The following is a 16,883-nucleotide window of genomic DNA, read 5'->3' on the forward strand; positions in this document are numbered from 1 at the left end:
CCTCTTCCCTTCTTATAAGGACGTGTCATTGGATTTAGGGCCACCGTAACCCAGCATGACCTCATCTTAACTAATCACATCTGCAAAGGCCCTATTTCCAGATAAGGTCCCAGTCTGAAGTTCTGGGTGGACATGAATTTTGGGGGGCACTATTCAACCCACTACAAAGGGGTCGATAATGAAATCAGACGAGCTTCAGAGCAGGTGGGCACTGGCCATCGCCTGATCCATCCTGTCTCTCTCGAGGGATCCTCTCTTGCGACACCCCCAACACGGCGTCGCCTGAGCGCTATGGCAGCAGGCGTTCCCCACCCCGACGACAGGCCTCTCCTTGGGGAGAGCCTGCATTGCCAGAGAACGTTCTTCCCAGTGTTGACCCAAAATCTGCTGTGGTCGTCGTCCAGTTGAATTTCACGGTATTTCGCACAAGTCCCCAGAGGCCGGCCAATGTGCCCAGGACCCGGCTCCAGCCCCACAGCAGTTAAATGGCAGAGAGGTGACAGAATTCCCTCCCTTCGGACACGGGGTTTCTACTAAGACTTTCCTAATGGTCCCTACGACACACGCTGCCTCATTTCTGGCCAATTCTTCTGCACTGTTACTGTGCATGTGTCCAAACGTGTGGGGTGGGAGATATGGGGCTTCACCTGCTCCGGGTACATTTCATCCTCCCGGTCATCTTCTGTTTGGATTCTGTCATCTGACACAACAGCCTGTCCTTTGGTTTCTAACGTCCCCAGGTTGAAAGCATGATTGAAGAGCTTGACCCAGGCCAGGGAGACACTGTAGCGGGGACAAGCGGAGACTAGAGCCCTCCTGCTCATGGCTGCGTGGGTGGGCTGTCATGACTAAGTACATTTTAAGGGTTCAGCTATTAAATAATCGTAGTAACTAATGTAGTCAGAAAGAGCACTTCACTAAACCACTTTGGATGGCTTTCATCATTAAACTTTGGAATATATCGAATGCCATAAAGGAAAATTCAGACCTTTACTATTTCTGTGAACATCTGTTTTTTTCCAGTTTTATTGAGATATAATTGACATATAACATTGTATTAATTTAAGGTGTACAACATAATGATCTGATGCATGTGTATCTAGCAAAGTGATTACTGTAATAAGTTTAGTTAACATTCATCACTTCACACAGTTACAAACTATTTTCTTGTGATTCTGTGAGCTTCTCAGTGACGGCTATGGGGTGGCATCGTCCAGTGACTGAAATGATGTCACCCTCACGAGGGCATGACCCAATGTCCTTTGGAAACCAAGTGCAGTCCCCCCACCCCCTGCCCAGTCGCTAAAAGCTCAGGTACACATGGCGGGCTGACGGACACGCAGCTGTGGGCGATACAGCCCCCGCGGTGCTTGCTGCTGTCCCGTGACTTCCCACGTCACCTGACGGCACAGTCATCCTACGGGATGGAGCGTGTGTTAGCGACACAGCTTGGGAGCCACCCGAAGGGAGGCAGAGGAATAAATGGCAGAGGGGGAGAAAGCTGAGGCTGATGGGGCCTCTTAGAGCCTGAGCTGTTTGTGTCTGGATTCATCCTTATCTTGAATTTCATTCTCTGTTTTAAGATCTTTCCAACAGAAGACATTTTTTACATTGTCGTTTCATTTCCGTACTCCCTCCTAGAGACCTCCCAGGTGCTGCACTATTTACGGGCTCCTGTGCACACGTTCCTGTACCAGCACAACCTGATCCTGTCACCAACAGCAAAGCCAGCAGCCGCCGGTCACCGCTGCTGGCCAGACTCACGCCTCGGCGGCCTCCGTCTGCCTGCCCGCTGAGCCTGACCAGGGCGGGGCGGGAGGGTGGGGCGGCAGGACTGGAGCCACCTCTGTCCACTTCCAGCTGACCCTGGAGAGGGCTCCATCACGGGGAGTGCCTGCCCTGCACTCTGCCCTGTGTGTGGTCGTCCCAGGGCCACCGGAACAAAGCACCACAGGCTGGCGACTTAAACAACAGACATGTACTTACTTCTCAGTCTGGAGGTCAGAAGTCTGAGATCAAGGTGTCAGCAGGGCTGGTTTCTCCTGAGGCCTGTCTCATTAGTTTGTAGACGGCCATCTTCTCCCCGTGTCCTCACCTGGTCGTCCCTCTGTGTGTGTCTGTGTCCTGACCGCCTCTTCTCATAAGGACGCCAGTCAGATGGGATCAGGGCCCCCCTACTGACCTCAGTTAACCTAATTGCCTCTTTAAAGACCCTCTCTCCAAATACAGACACATCCTGAGGAACTGGGGGTTAGGGCCTCAACAGGAATTTGGAGGGAACGCAGTTTATGCCATAAACCCTGTTTCTCCTGTTGATGTCCCTACTTCTCTTAAGGCAACCACAGTTTTCCCAGTTCTGCAAACTCAGCCGCAACTCTCCCTCCCCTGTCCTCCCCCACCTGTACAGGACGCCCCCTCTGAGGATCCATTCCCTCTCTCCACCCAGTGCCCTTACTCACTCCCCTTCACACCAACATTCCTACACCTAAAACAAGGATGCCCCTAAAACACCACTCACGCCCTGCCACTCCCCCAGCAAAACCCATCAAGGCTTGTCCTCCCTGAGGACGGCACTGCCCACACTGCCCAGCCAGGCCCCCAAGGTCTTCTGTCCCCATTCCCTGATCCACCCGTACATATGTTTCTGACATTTTCTGAGCCTTGCGGTGTGCCCGGCATTTCATCTCCTTTACTCCCCACCCCCACCCCTGAGCATGTGCTTTGACCACCCCCTTTTACAGATGAATGAACTGAGGACCTGAGGGGAGGGGGGGCTTCCCCGAGATCACCCACCAGGAGGAGCAGGAGCTGGATTGCGAAGGAGGCTGGCGACCGTGTCCTGAGAAGGTTGGGGGGCCCTGGTCTCGTGGACAATGTGGACGTGTAACCTTTCCCTCCAGTACAGAGCTACACACTGTGGTGAGTTGAACGGTGTCCCCCCAAAAGATACGTCCAAGTCCTAACCCCCCAGTAGCTCAGCATGTGACCTTATTTGCAAATAGGGTCTTTGCAGGTGTAATCAAGTTGGGATGAGGTCATTAGGGTGGGCTCTACCTCAGCATGACTGGAGACCTTATAAGAAGAGGAGACTGGGACACATACATCCACAGGGGGACACCACCACGTGACAACACAGACAGAGAGAGAAGGCCATGTGAGACGGAGGCAGAGACTGGAGTGACACAGCCACCAGCCAAGGAACACCAGCAGCCGCCATAAGCAAGGAAGACGCAGGAAGGATCCTCCCTGAACCTTTGGAAGGAGCACAGCCTGCTCATTTCAGACTTCTGGCCTCTATACCTGCGAGAGAATCAACTTCCGTTGAGTTAAGCCACCCAGTTTGTAGATCTTTGTTACGGCTGCCCCAGGACACTAATACCCACACCAGCTCGTTATCCTTTTATTTAAATAGCAAGTAATAAACCCCTTGGAGCCCGAGATAGTGGCGCATGCTCCTATGTGACCTCCAGAGCCCAAGCACAGCTCGGAGCAGAACCCCTGCTCACTGAGTACCGTTATGTCATCCGGTCAGCGGTGTCTGTTGATCAAAGGAGGACCCACAGGAGGCACAAACACGGCCCGGACCAAGGAGCTTCCCACCAGTGGGTGACTGTCCTGGCAAATATGCCACCTGCCCTGCGAGATCCCAGGGAGCTCACTGTCCCCAGCTGCCCAGTGCAGGGCCACGTTTAGCATTTGCATCTCCACCTCCTCTGATGGGGACCAAGGCCATGAGGGATGCTTCAGTATGTGGACAGGAGAGGGGACAGATGCTGACTCCCAGCAATGACACAGTGCAATGGACTGAATATTTGTGTCCCCTCAAGGTTATGTGTTGAAACCCTAACCCCCAATATGATGGTGTGAAGAGGCGGGGCCTTTGAGAGGTGATCAGGTCACGAGGGTGGAGCCCTCATAAATGGGATTAGTGCCATTATTTAGAAGAGGCCCCAGAGAGCTCTCTGGCCACCTATCAAGGCGTCATTGACATACAACAAACTGCACATGTTTAAACTGCACATGTTTATAAGTTGTGCCATATAGATATGCCTGTAACACCATCACCACAATGCAGATAGCGAATGTAGTCACGGCCCCAAAACTTTGCTCCTGAATATTGTGATCTCTCCCTCCTACCCCTCCCTGCATCCCCCACCCCCACAACCATTGGTCAGTTTTCTATGACTATAAATCACTTTGCCTTTTCTGGAATTTTGTACAAATGAGACTATTCAGCACATACTCTTTTGCTGTCTGGCTTTCACTCAGCATAACGCCCCAGGGAAGCACGCGTGCGTTGGTACTTCATTCCTCTTTATTGCTGAGTGGTATCCCACCCCGTGGATGTACCACCACTGGCTCATCCATGGTTGATATACATTTGAGTTATTTCCACTTTGGGGCCATCACCAATAAAGCCACTGTGAACGTCCATGTGGACACACGCTTTCATTTTTAAAAATAAACGGGTTGGGTATAGATAGGCTTGTGGCTTGCTCTCACTCACCCACACACAAGTGCACAGACAGGGGCAGTTGTGGGTTCTAGGTGTGGGAGAGAGTGTCCGTTACCACCAGCGGAAAACCCAACTTTGGGGAGCAGAGGGGTGTTTAGGGGGCGAGGAACTGCTTACATCTTTGTAGTTGTTCCAGGGGAAAGGCAAGCTAATGAATCATTAGTGGGAAGTAGTTCATTGAACTGAACAGAAGAGCACAGTGAAATTATTAAAATCATCGCCTGGGGCAGCATACCTTATCCTATTGTTTCCACAGTTCAGATGAGAGTGAGAGACCCCGGGAGGTAGGGGCTAGGATGTGGGTGGAGAAGGGGACACAGAGAGGCCTCGGCCAGAGGTCAGGAGGACCAGAAGCTTCTCTGGATTCACCCTCCGGGAATGAGCATCTCTGCCAGACGCCCTCAGTCCTGCATCCCCACCCATCCCACCTCAGCCACAGCGGTGCTCACTGTCCAGTTCTCATTGCTTATTAGCAAAAGAAAGAGGAGAGTATCCTTCCACAACTGGGGCCTGACATTCAGTCTCACGACCCTCTCCCTGCAGACCAGCCCAGCGAGTAGGAAGCAGCACCCGCCCCCTGCTTCTGTGGGGAGGGAGTGGGCCCCGTGGCCCCCAGGGCTTATTTAATGTGAAAATAGATGGTTCCTTAGAATCATCATCATCCAGTAAAGCTGAGGAAACATCTCCCCACCTGCGACAGAGGGTGCTCATGTCCCCACATCCACTCTCCTTTCTCGTATAACAACAGAACCCTGATGTTTAGCTGGCGCACCATCGTCCAAGACAAGGACTACACCTCTGGCCTGCTCTACAGCTGGGTATGATCACGTGACTACGTTCTGGCCAATGGGATGTGAAAAGGAAGTGACACCTACCACTTGTGGGTCATGCACTTAAGGGCAGGGGTGTCCCAGACCCACCCTCACCTCCCACTTCCTCGACCCCACTCGGAGGTTTGAAACGCGCGTGAAAGGTGAACCATGTTAGACCAAGCGTGTGGGGGCATCACCCTGAGGATGGGGACCCCAAGGGAGGACCTGGTTCTCCAGGTGATGCCCTGGAGCTCGGCCACCTGCCTCTGGATGGTCACTTCCGACCCCTTGAAGGCCCTGTCCTCAGAGCCCTGTTATGCTCAGCCCCATCTGTGTCCTAACTGAAGCTATGTTTGTACCTTGATCCAGCGTGGAACCTCCGTGCGAGACTAGGACATGGGCTGGGCAGATACCACTTTTGACATATTACAGATAAAGAAAGAAAAACCCAAGGCTGGGAGGGGTCATCTGATGTGCCTGGCCACACATTGAGACACCACAAAGCTTGGGGTGTGCAGGTCTTCCACCCCATCTAGCGGACCTGTGCCCACCCTAGGGCCCACGCTGGGAAACGTCCCATTTTCTGTGCTGGGTCTCTTGTTTTGTCCCCAGCAGTGGCAATAAATGACCCTGAGCCCCAGGCTCTTTGGACCAGTGCCCCCACCCAGCACTCTCCATGTGCGTCTTCAAGATGGCTGGTCCCCTAGGGCATCCAGGACAGATTTCCACCATGGTAAAAACGAACATTGAAAATGAGACGCTAACTCCCGGGGACTGTACACGGCCCCTAACCCACGCAGCCAGTGCCCAAGACATAGGAAGGCAGCCTCCCCTGGTGAAAGAGGACAGCCTCAGGCCCGGGGACAGAGGACCTGTGTACCAGACCAGTCTGGCCACCTTCCTGACAAGCCATTCGCATCTTCAGAGCTTGGTTTGCTCCTCTGCTAAGAGGTGAGGACCCACCTCATGACCCCTCGGCCCATGTCCAGGAGGGAGATCCTATGATTCTATCTGAAGCAGCCCTGGCTGCCCCAAACAGCCTTGTGTTGCTGAGACACCAGCCTTGCTGCTTCTCCCCTGCAGGAGGCAGCCGCGGAGGAGATGTGGGGGCGGTGGGAGGAGAGGTGAGCTGTTCATTGTTCCAGGTGATTTTCTTCTCTCCACCTCCTCCGGGAAGTTCATTCTTTTCCAAAATAGCTCCTCTGCCTCAATCCCCAGTCTGCTAGTTCGTCTCTCCTCCCTGCTTCTGGGAGGGTATGGCTCTCAAGCCATAAAAATTCAAGGTCAAACAAAGAGCCCTCTGTCCCCCAAACCCTCTCCCCTCCAAGTTGGGCTCAACTGTCAACCCCCGGGCAGTTTCTCCCTTGTCCTCAGGACTTCTCCCCTGCTTAAGGGTCCTCACAGCACCCAGCCCCCAGAGAAAGGGTTGCTTGAGCATTTAGAAGTTCATAGACTTCCTCCCCCTGCCCTGCTTGGGGAGCCCCACTCCAAATGGACAGACATGCTGACCCTTCCTTGGCCAGGCCGGGTCCCCATCCTGCCCACCGGGAGGGTTCTCCTCTGCAGCCCCTGGACAATGACACGCCCAGGGATGATCAACTCTGGCCGAGTGCTTTGGATCCTACCCTGATCCCAGCACAGATGTGCCCTCTGCTCAGCTTTCTCAAACCCAGCTCATTTTACCCCCTGCAAACTCCCCTGGACAGTGGGACCTGTCCTGACTGTGACCTCAGGACTAACACAGGAAACCCAGGGCTGGGTACGCGTGCAATTCCCTGCTCCATGGGAAGTCAGCAGAGTCCCTGGCAGTCCTGACACACCACATATTAGACTGAAGTGGCCGGGAGCAGGGGCCAGCCAGGAGAACTCTCTGCTTTTTTTTTTTTTTTAATTGAGATAAAATTCACATAACATAGAATTAACCATTTTAAAATGTGCAATTCAGTGCCATTTAGTGTGCCACCACCACCACTATCTAGTTTCAAAATATTTTCATCATCTCAAAAGGAGACCCTGTCCCCACCAAGCAGCCCTCTGTTCCCCTCACCCTGTGCTTCTTGATTTTAAATGAATAAAATGCAGTTTGCTCCTATTATTCTTGCTCCAAAGCACAGGCGCTTTTTCAGTAGGACTGTCACTGTGTCTTCGTCTTCTTGGCTTGCCCACTTCCCCCATTCTGGGGACCTTCCAAGGCCGTCACATGAAGGGACAGCAAAGTCCCAAGCTGCCTCCATGAGCAACCTTCCCATTTGCCCAAGGAAAGCAATTGCTTGTGCAGGTCTTCGTTCATTCATTTCTTCATCAGACATTCTTTGAGCACCTTCTAAGTGCCCAGCTCAGGGTCAGCGGCCCGCAGGCGTGAGAAGACCCAATCCTGCCCCCAGGCACTGAGTGCCAAGTCGAGGAAGCAGAATGGTGAACAGCTAAGTGACAGTGCCACGTGGAAGCACACTGAGAAAAACTCGAAGAAATACTCCGCCCACAGACTGGCCTTGCGGTCCTCTGTCAACATTTTCATCCCTGCTCCCACAGGCTGACGTGGCCATCCTCACCTCCAGCGCCATCTGTAAACACCAAAGACGGGGACACATATGCCGATGAGACCACGACAGGCAGGGACTTGAAGAGGCAACTCACAAAAGGAGACTTGAAAAGGAGCCCGAAGTAGGGAAAACAGGCTGATCTCAACAGTCACCAAAGCAATGCAGATCAGAACAGAAACACACGTCCGCTTCCTCCACCTGCCGGGTTTTGAAAGTGCTGCCTGCATCCAGGGCTTCTGCCGGGAAACGGCCCTCGCGTGCTTGCTGGTGGGATTTGCAGTTGGCATAATCTTCCTGGAGGGCGGATTGGCACTTGATTCAAAAGCTTTCGAAATGTGTTTAACCTTTAACTCAGCAATTCCACTTATAGGAATTTACCCTAAGGAGAAACTCAGGGACAAACGCGAAGATTTATCTCCAAAGATTTATGTACTGGAATATTTGCAGCATCGCTGATGACATCAAAAGACCGAAAACAAACTAAATGTCCAACGCCAGGGTGCTTGGTAAATAATCTGTGCGCTCATTAAAAATGCTATTGTAGAAGAACATTGAGTGCCAGTGCAAAGCGTTTATAAAACAGACGTGCGATGCAATGCCGTTTCTACCCCCCAGGACTTCAGAGCCGAAACAGGCTGGAGGATACACTTGCCAGGGCTGGCAGTCATTCCCTCTGTGGAGGTGGACACGGGTGATTTTTAATTTTCTTTTTTGAATTTTATCATATATTCTAAGTTTTCTACATTGAACCTGAATTGTATTTGTAATCAGGAAAAATTTAAGGAGTATTTTTTAAATTTGATTAGAACGTTACAGAGGCCGTTTATCCTCCAATGCGCCAGCTTACAAGGGGAGGAAGAACGGAAGACAGTGCCTGATGAACGTGGGCATCCACCTGTGGGGCTGGAAGCTTCTCGGGCCTTTGACCAAGGAACGCCCATATCAGAACGCAGTCAGACAGGCGTGACACACATCGACACACCAACTTGACACAGCGCTGATTATGCAAATAAATCATTGGCTAATTGGGGACATTTGTTGTTTTTATTTGTTGCTCAGTAGCCAGACTCAAAACATACTGCCCAAGAGCAACCAGGAGGCCGCCTACTTTATGCTAGGAGGAAATGTCTGGTACCACATGGCATGATCCAATCTCTTCAGCTTCCTTTCGGATTAAGTTTTAAATTGACTTGCTGGTGTCACACCGTTAGGAGCTCGCCGTGTGTGAGCGCCATGTGGAGCTCACGGACCACTGCGGTAACACATTCTAACCCTCCCTCAGGCTCTCCTCAGGAGAAGGCCCCTGACCGGGTTTATTATTTTGTTTTTCTGTTTCATTTCATTTGGTGAGGAAGATTGGCCCTGAGCTAACATCTGTGTCCATCTTCCTCTGTTTTGTATGTGGGATGCCGCCACAGCCTGGCTTGACGAGCAGTGTGTAGGTCCGTGTCTGGGATCCAGACCCACAAACCCTGGGCCCCCAAAGCAGAGTGTGTGAACTTAACCACTACGCCGCCGGGCCGGCCCCAGGGGTTTATTATTTGGAACTGAAGTTCTGGAAGTTTCATCATTACAACATAAATATTTTTAAAGCTCGTGATTTTTGAGAGAAATAGAAGAAAATGAATAATACTGATTGAATTCCTACTCTGGGCTAGACAGCTGACAGGCGTTTTCACATTTGAACTTCAAAATACCGCCATGAGGTCAGCGTTATCGCTCCCAGCTCACAGACAAGGAAGCTGAGTCTCTGAGAGTCTGAACAACCCACAGGGCTGGCCCAGGACCTGGCAGCCAGCTTCGCCCAGAGCGAGTAATCCGAGAGAGCGTGAGAGAAGCCTGAGACGGAGGCCACAGTCTTCCGTAACCTCACAGTCAGGGAGGGCTATAGGGACCCAAACTCCACCTGGACCCCAAAATAAGTGCTTGCTGCCCCCCCTTCCTAGAGAATGAATGGCTCTGGGAGGGCGGGGCTCTGTGTCCCCCAGCCACCCCCGCCAGGCACAGAGGCCCTGGCAGCTGATGAACTGGGGCACCTGCAGCCACGCACACTGCGGGGATCTGAGCCTCCTTCCTGGTGACTGCAGCATCTCAGAGACCAGGAGACAACTCTATTGGGAGAACAAGCACTAATTACGTTTACCGGGATCATTGAAGAGGAAATTATTTAATATTCTGAACAGATTTAATATTTGAAAGTGTGGACGGCCTTGATTCGTCGTGGATGAGTTCTCTGCCATGGGGTTTACATTTGGTGGGATCCACACACAAGCTAGGGGAGGCGACTGCGTGGGCAGAGGATGTGCTGGCCCTGGAAGCTGGGGAGAGGGAAAGAGGCTGGGAACGGGCTGGAGGGCGCAGTCCTCACTGTCACGCCATGAGACTCCGCTCCAGCTCCCAGCAAGGGCCCCCACTGGCACCCCTACAGCCGGTTGGAAGTCATATTCGTGGTCGCTGTGGCCCCATGTCTGTGAGTCCCTGACGTCTGCCTGCATTCGCCCCACCTTTCTGTAACCCAGCCTTGTTGTTGGCCAGGTTACACAACCAGGTGAGAGGGTCTGGAAGGTAATGTGTTCCTTGGAACACACAGTATAAACACCCTGTGTCTCAGGGGGAGGTGGGAAAAAAGAAAGGAGCACTTTTCTTTTCTATTTTTTTCTTCTTTGAGTAAGATTGGCCCTGCGCTAACATCTGTTGCCAATCTTCCTCTTTTTCTTTTTTCTCCCCAAAGCCCCAGTACACAATTGTGTATCATAGTTGTAGAGTTGTAGCTCTTCTATATGGGACACCACCTCAGCATGGCTTGATGAGCGGTGAATAGGTCCACGCCCAGGATCTGAACTGGCAAACCCCAGGCCATCGAAGCGGAACACATGAGCTTAACTGCTACGCCACCGGGCCGGCCCCGAAAGGAGCACTTTTACCAAACCCCCGAATCTGGACCTTTCAGCAGCTGCTGAGCTTCATGACCTTAATGCCGCCCGGAGACCATCCACAAGCTCGTCTGAGATAGCTGTTCCTGAAGGAGCCACACGCTCATCCAGGTCGCAGGTCGCCAGGACACCGTCTCCAGAGCCCTGGCCAGCAGCCGAGACCTGCCACTGGGAGCCCCTTCCCTGGAGGCCTTCCAATGGGGCCCGAGGCTGAGAGTCACCCTCTGTCACCGCCAAGCTCTGGGGTCACGTCACTCTGGATATGCCACCCACAGGGAGCAATGGCAAAGAGAATTGTGTCACTGTGAGGAGGGTGGGCTGGGGCGGTCACCCGACCAGGGGTCTGGGCTCAGCCCACCCCAAAGCGAGCTTGCAGGCCTTTGAAGACCCTGAGAAGAGGAGGGGGCAGGGGAGAGGGAGGTAAGGTCAACTTGCTCCTCCATGAGAAGAAGAAAATAATTTCTCCACAGGAACCAGTGCGGTGGAGGAGGGGCGGGAACTCCAGGTGACGCTGGGCTGGCCATGGAGAGGAGGAATTCCAGCACAGCCTTCAGATACACGGCAGGGAGTCAAAATATTTAGGTGGTAAGTGACAGAAACTCACCTCACCCAGCTCAGTCAGAAAGATAGTTCATCTTTCTAATGGCTCCCACTAATGGGGTAAAGCTGGGTAGAGCTGGCCTGGGAGCCTCCACGTTCTCACTCTCTGTCTCTCTCCCTCTCCCTCTCTCTCTCTCTCTCTCTCACACACACACACACATACACACCCCTCCAGTCCTCCCTTTTGGTTGACCTAATCTCCCTATTGCATATGAGCACCCTCCGTACGTGGGGGCAGGTGGAGGACAGAGCCCAAGGCCACTGCACAGGAGTGCTCACAACCCCCCAGCAGAGCGGCCCCAGGGACGTGAAGAGCATGTCCCCCAATGTCCACACAAAGAAACCACAGCGAAAGATGCAGACTGCATAGGCTGGGTTCAGGCAGAGGGCACAGCGGCTCCAGCCCAGGGGCGCCCGGTCCTAGATGCCATGGGGCCACCCCGTCACTGCACGGCTCCGGAGCCACCAGCAGAGAGACGTGGAGGCCGATCACCGCCACGCAGAGCACGGAGGAGGCACCTGGTCCAACCCCAGACCCAGCAAACGCTGCAACCAGCCTTCGGCACGGTTGGGCGTCACTCAGACTTCAGCAGTGATTTTTTTTTCAGTTGTAAGCGATTCTGTCTGCTTCACACTCTGGGGGCTGCAGATTGGGCATGCTTGATAACTGTAACTAAAAGTCCATAACCCAAACACCAGGTGAGTCAGTAGGATTTTCCATCAGCAGGCACCAGAAGCTGCTCTCGGGGCTCAGCTCCAACTCCTTCTCTTGTCCTTCCAACCCTTCTCCCGGACACTGGGAGTTTCCCAGAACAGCTGTCCCCTGGCGAGCCACCCTTGGAAGGACAGAGCCCTGAGATGAGTTTGTACTTTGTTTTGTTGATTGGCTCTCCCACTTAGTTTCCTGGTCAAACAGATCCTCACGCGAGTCTGTAATCCCCGTTCAAGCGCCTAAAACCCCTGTAAAGTAACCCTTGGACCGATTCCCATCTGTCCTGGCTCTTAACCTGTCCGTCTTCGGCGGTCCTCGGTGGCTCACCTCTCTGGCACTAAGCTTGCCCGGCTTGCCCGGCTTTGGACATCCCACCAGAGGCAAGGAGGAGCCAAGGCTGGAGCCCCAGAGTCCAGAACCACCGCCGGCCTTGCCTACGCTTTCCTGAGTGCTGCCCTCAGGTTCCGTTTTCAGGGAAGAACCGCAGATCCCCCTGCCCTTGGCCATGGCTCATCCCCCACTCACCAGCCACGGGAGCCACTGGAGAGCAGGAAAGGCTGAGAGTGCCGCCCCTCCCCGCAGGTCCTCAAAATCTAGTAGCAGAGTGAACCCCACTCCCACCCTGCAGCCCCTAAAAGACTTCTGTTACTTGCTGTTCCCCAAAACAGGTTCAAACCCACGTCCAAAGTGCCCACTTTCTGGGCACACTGAACTGTGGACACAGTGCCCAGCCTGCAAAGCCAGCAACCCATCCCCAGGGGTTCACAAAGCACCCACTGTTTTCAGCTCTCTCATCAGTGCAGTAAACCCAGATGGCACAGACCATCCCCAGGGAACCTTCAGGGTACCTGACTCAGAGAGGGCAGGAGCTGTGAGAGGGGTCAACGCTGGGTACAAAGAGATCTGGCATCGAGGCCTCCAACCTGCCTTTTACTATCTACAGGTCCTTGGACTTGACTTGTTTCTTCGACTGTAAATTGACCCCGACATAGATGACCTCCAGGGTTTCTCCTGGCTCTAAAATTCTCTGCTTCTGTAATTCAGGTCTAAGCTATGAGGCATGGACGAGACAGGCCCAGGCGGTCATGGTCAAGGGTTGGGGGATTCAGCGAAGGCTTCCTGGTGTCCCCAAGACTCGGCCTGCATTCACAGGACCTGACACGAGGGGCCATTTCTCCAAGGCACCACGTGGCAACCTGAACGTTCCGACCCCTCTTAGAGGCTGGAGACAGCAGCTGTGACGGAGTCCTGGGAGCCGGGGCCCTGGCGTATGGGGGCTTCCCTGGCCAGGTGAGGCCAAGCGAGGCCACGTTCCCTCCCCACCCCCAACTACTCCCCTGGATGCAGAAGACGAAGCTAGGGAGACTGAGAGAAAGTCACTTTCACTAGACACAATAACACAATGAGTTATCTTAAAATCCTGGAGTGGAGAATGATTAAATATTACATAAAACATAGAAGCCAGAAAAAGGAAAAGACTGCTGACTAAAAGATAAACAACTTCTGTATAGGAAAAATAAATACCAAAAACAAAGTTAAAAGAGAAATTAAACAGTGGGGGAGATATTTGTATCACATATAACAAAAGATTAATTACCTTCATAAATAAAAAATTCTGACAAATTAAAAAGTAAAGGACAGACAACCAACAGAGAAACGACCACTTAACAGAAAAATATGTGACGATTAAACATAAGAAAAGATGCTCCACCTCACTCATAGGTGATGAAATTTGACTAACAGCAAGATACCATTATTAACTGTCAAACTAGCAAAAAATATTTGAAATACCCAGTATTGGACAAAGAATGCGTAAAAAGACGTCTTCTGATACACGGTAGATGAGGCTAAATTGGTAAAATCTTTCGGAAGTGCTATTTGGTGATATTTATTACTTTTTGAACATACATGCCTTTGATCTGGCAATTCCGCTTGCAGGAGTCGATCCCACTGATTTATCCTCACAAGGAAGCCAAGATGTGCATACGATATATTAGGTGCAATATTGTTAGAGTAGCAGGAGATGCACTGCAAGGGGGTGTCCACCCACTAGAATATAAATTATGGGACACCCCTATGACGGCATTTTCCACAATCATTTTTTTAAAACATGGCAGAGCTCTGTGTGCGGATAGTTTACTATGTCCAAGACACACTGTAACCGAAAAAGCAAGTTCCAGAACAATATACATAAAATCCTGTTTGTGTAGAGGGGAAAAGGTATTTTATATAAAAGGAATTTTCTGGAGAAATGCACCACCAACTTTACCACTGTGCTGTGGGAGTGGGGTATTAAGAGAGACAATCTTCCAGGGAGCTTTTAGTTTCTACTTTCTATTTTTTCTATACTATTTTATTGTTTTCACCATGAGCAAACATAATTTGTTTCATGGAAAAATGGTTTTAAGAGAGATGAGAAAACCATGTTCTGGTTTTCTTGGGAATTTAATTCTCTCTCTCACTTTACTTTTTTATTGTTAATGTTATAGGAGCTTATTGTAGGAAGAAAAGTATAAAGCATAGACTTTTTAAATAGAGATAAAAATCATAAAAATCATTCATAATCCCACAATCAAAATATAACTACTGTTAATGTTTAGAGTTTTATCTATCCAAATTTAGTTTATGCATATATATAAGTGTATATGTATAAATACGGTTGTATTTTGTGAGAATGCATTTTCTGCGATATCCTAAGTAAGTCCCGTTAGTATATAAACATGCTCTAATGTCTCCCAACAGCAACGACAATAAAACTCTCCTTTGATTCAAATCTCCTTTCAGATACTGCACTGTTTCTCTGCTCCCCTTTGCAGGAAAATTCCTTGAAAGAGTTCTCTTTAATGCTGTTTCCACTTCACCCCTTCCCATTCTCTCCTGAAGTAACTCTAAACAAACTTCCTCTCACTCTTCCATGGAAAAACTTCTGCCCAGATCACCAGTGACCCCCCTCCACCAACACGGCTAAACACAGTGGTCAATTCTCAGTGCTCATCTCACTCCTCCTTTGGCAACACATGACAGTCATTAACCCACTTGCTCCTTGAAAGCCTCTCTTTACTTGGCCTCAGGAACACTACTTTCTCTCTTGCACACTTTCTCAACTTAATCGAGCACCTTCTCAGTCACCTTTGCTAGTTTCTCATCTCTCCAAACTCTAGACATTGAAATGCTCAAGGGCTCAATTCTGGGACATCCCCTCTGTATAGGAAAGATGTCACTTCTCACATTCAGTCTCACTACTTTAAAAAATCATTATAGAAATCTCTAGAGCAACCACTGAAAAAGTGCAACAGATAAGGCTACAAAGCCAATATGTAAATTAAAATGGAACACTGAAACATATAAAAGTAGCCACAATGAAGGCAGAAAAGGAGGTACAATTGAACAAGAAACAGAGGACACAAACAGAAAATAAATAGTAAAATGATAAACTTAATTCTGGTCATATCAATAATTAATTAAATGTAAATTGACTGAACACTCCAATTAAAAGGTAGCGGTTGTCAGCTACAGAGATAGATCGAAAGTAAAAGATGGTTAAAAATTATAACATGCAAACAATAAGCATAAGAAGGCTAGAGGGGTGATGTTAATATCAGATAAACTAGACTTGCAGACAAAAAGTATTAACAGAGTTAAACAGTGACATTTCATATGATAAGAGAGTTAATTTATTAGGAAAGTATAAAATTCACATGCATGTAAGGCCTAATAGTAGAACTTCAAAATATATAAGGCAAAAATTAAAAGAATTAAAGATCCACAATTATAGCTGGAGGTTCTAACACCCCTCCTTCAGTAATTGATAGAGCAAGTCAACCATAAGTGAGTAAGGAAATAGAACCTGAACATCATTAACCACCTTGACCTAATTGACATTCGCAGAACACTAAGTCCAACAACTGCAGATGCTCACTCTTTTCAAATGTACGTGGAATATTCACCAAGATAGACCATGGGCTAGGCCATGGGGAAAAAAAGTCTCAAATGATGTCAGCAAGAAGGTGAACTGGGAGGTCCCAATGCTCGTCTCCCCCACAAAAACAATGAGTAAACAACTACATACCGATGAAAACAGCTGTGACAGAGCTCCAGAATACAATGAAGAAGCAGTAGAAACCCTATGGAGCATGAACACCAAGGGCGGACGCATAAAAAACATCCCTTCCTTCTGCTTGAAGACAGTGCAGAGCCCTCTCTCTGACAAGACAACACGTGCTGACCCTGGGATCGGCTTCTACCCACCCACTGGCCACTAGGCCTATAACTAGGCTAAGTCACAAGGCCTATAACTAGGGTAAGTCACAGTGAAACCCAGCCAGGAGAGTGGAAGGAAAGGGACTAGACCCCCGAGGATCTGGAAGACCCAGCAGGACCCACAGGAGCACGCTTGGGATAAGATTCTGGGGGGCTTGATCAAGGAGGCTGAGGCACCACCAGTTAGCCATGTGGTGGCAATGGTAGAGGGTCACTCATTGCTCCATCAAGCGCAGTTTGAGCAGTCACCAGATGCTAAGCTTGAGGTCTACTTACGAGATCTACAATTGCAAGTAAAACACCCAAGGGCCCTGCCTTTGGGGAGTGCCCAGTATGGAAAGAGCAGGCAATAAACAGGAAAAGGAGCAATACAGGCAGGTGAGTCCCCACCGAGAGGGGTGCTGGGAAGGCTATGAATAGACGCTGAGATGGCAAATGAGCAGGGAGACCTCTCTGAGCCCCTCTGAGCCTTCCTGAGGAGGCTGACATTGGGGGAGACTCGAAGTG

This window comes from Diceros bicornis, chromosome 18, assembly GCF_020826845.1.
Source record: "Diceros bicornis minor isolate mBicDic1 chromosome 18, mDicBic1.mat.cur, whole genome shotgun sequence".
Lineage (NCBI taxonomy): Eukaryota > Metazoa > Chordata > Mammalia > Perissodactyla > Rhinocerotidae > Diceros > Diceros bicornis.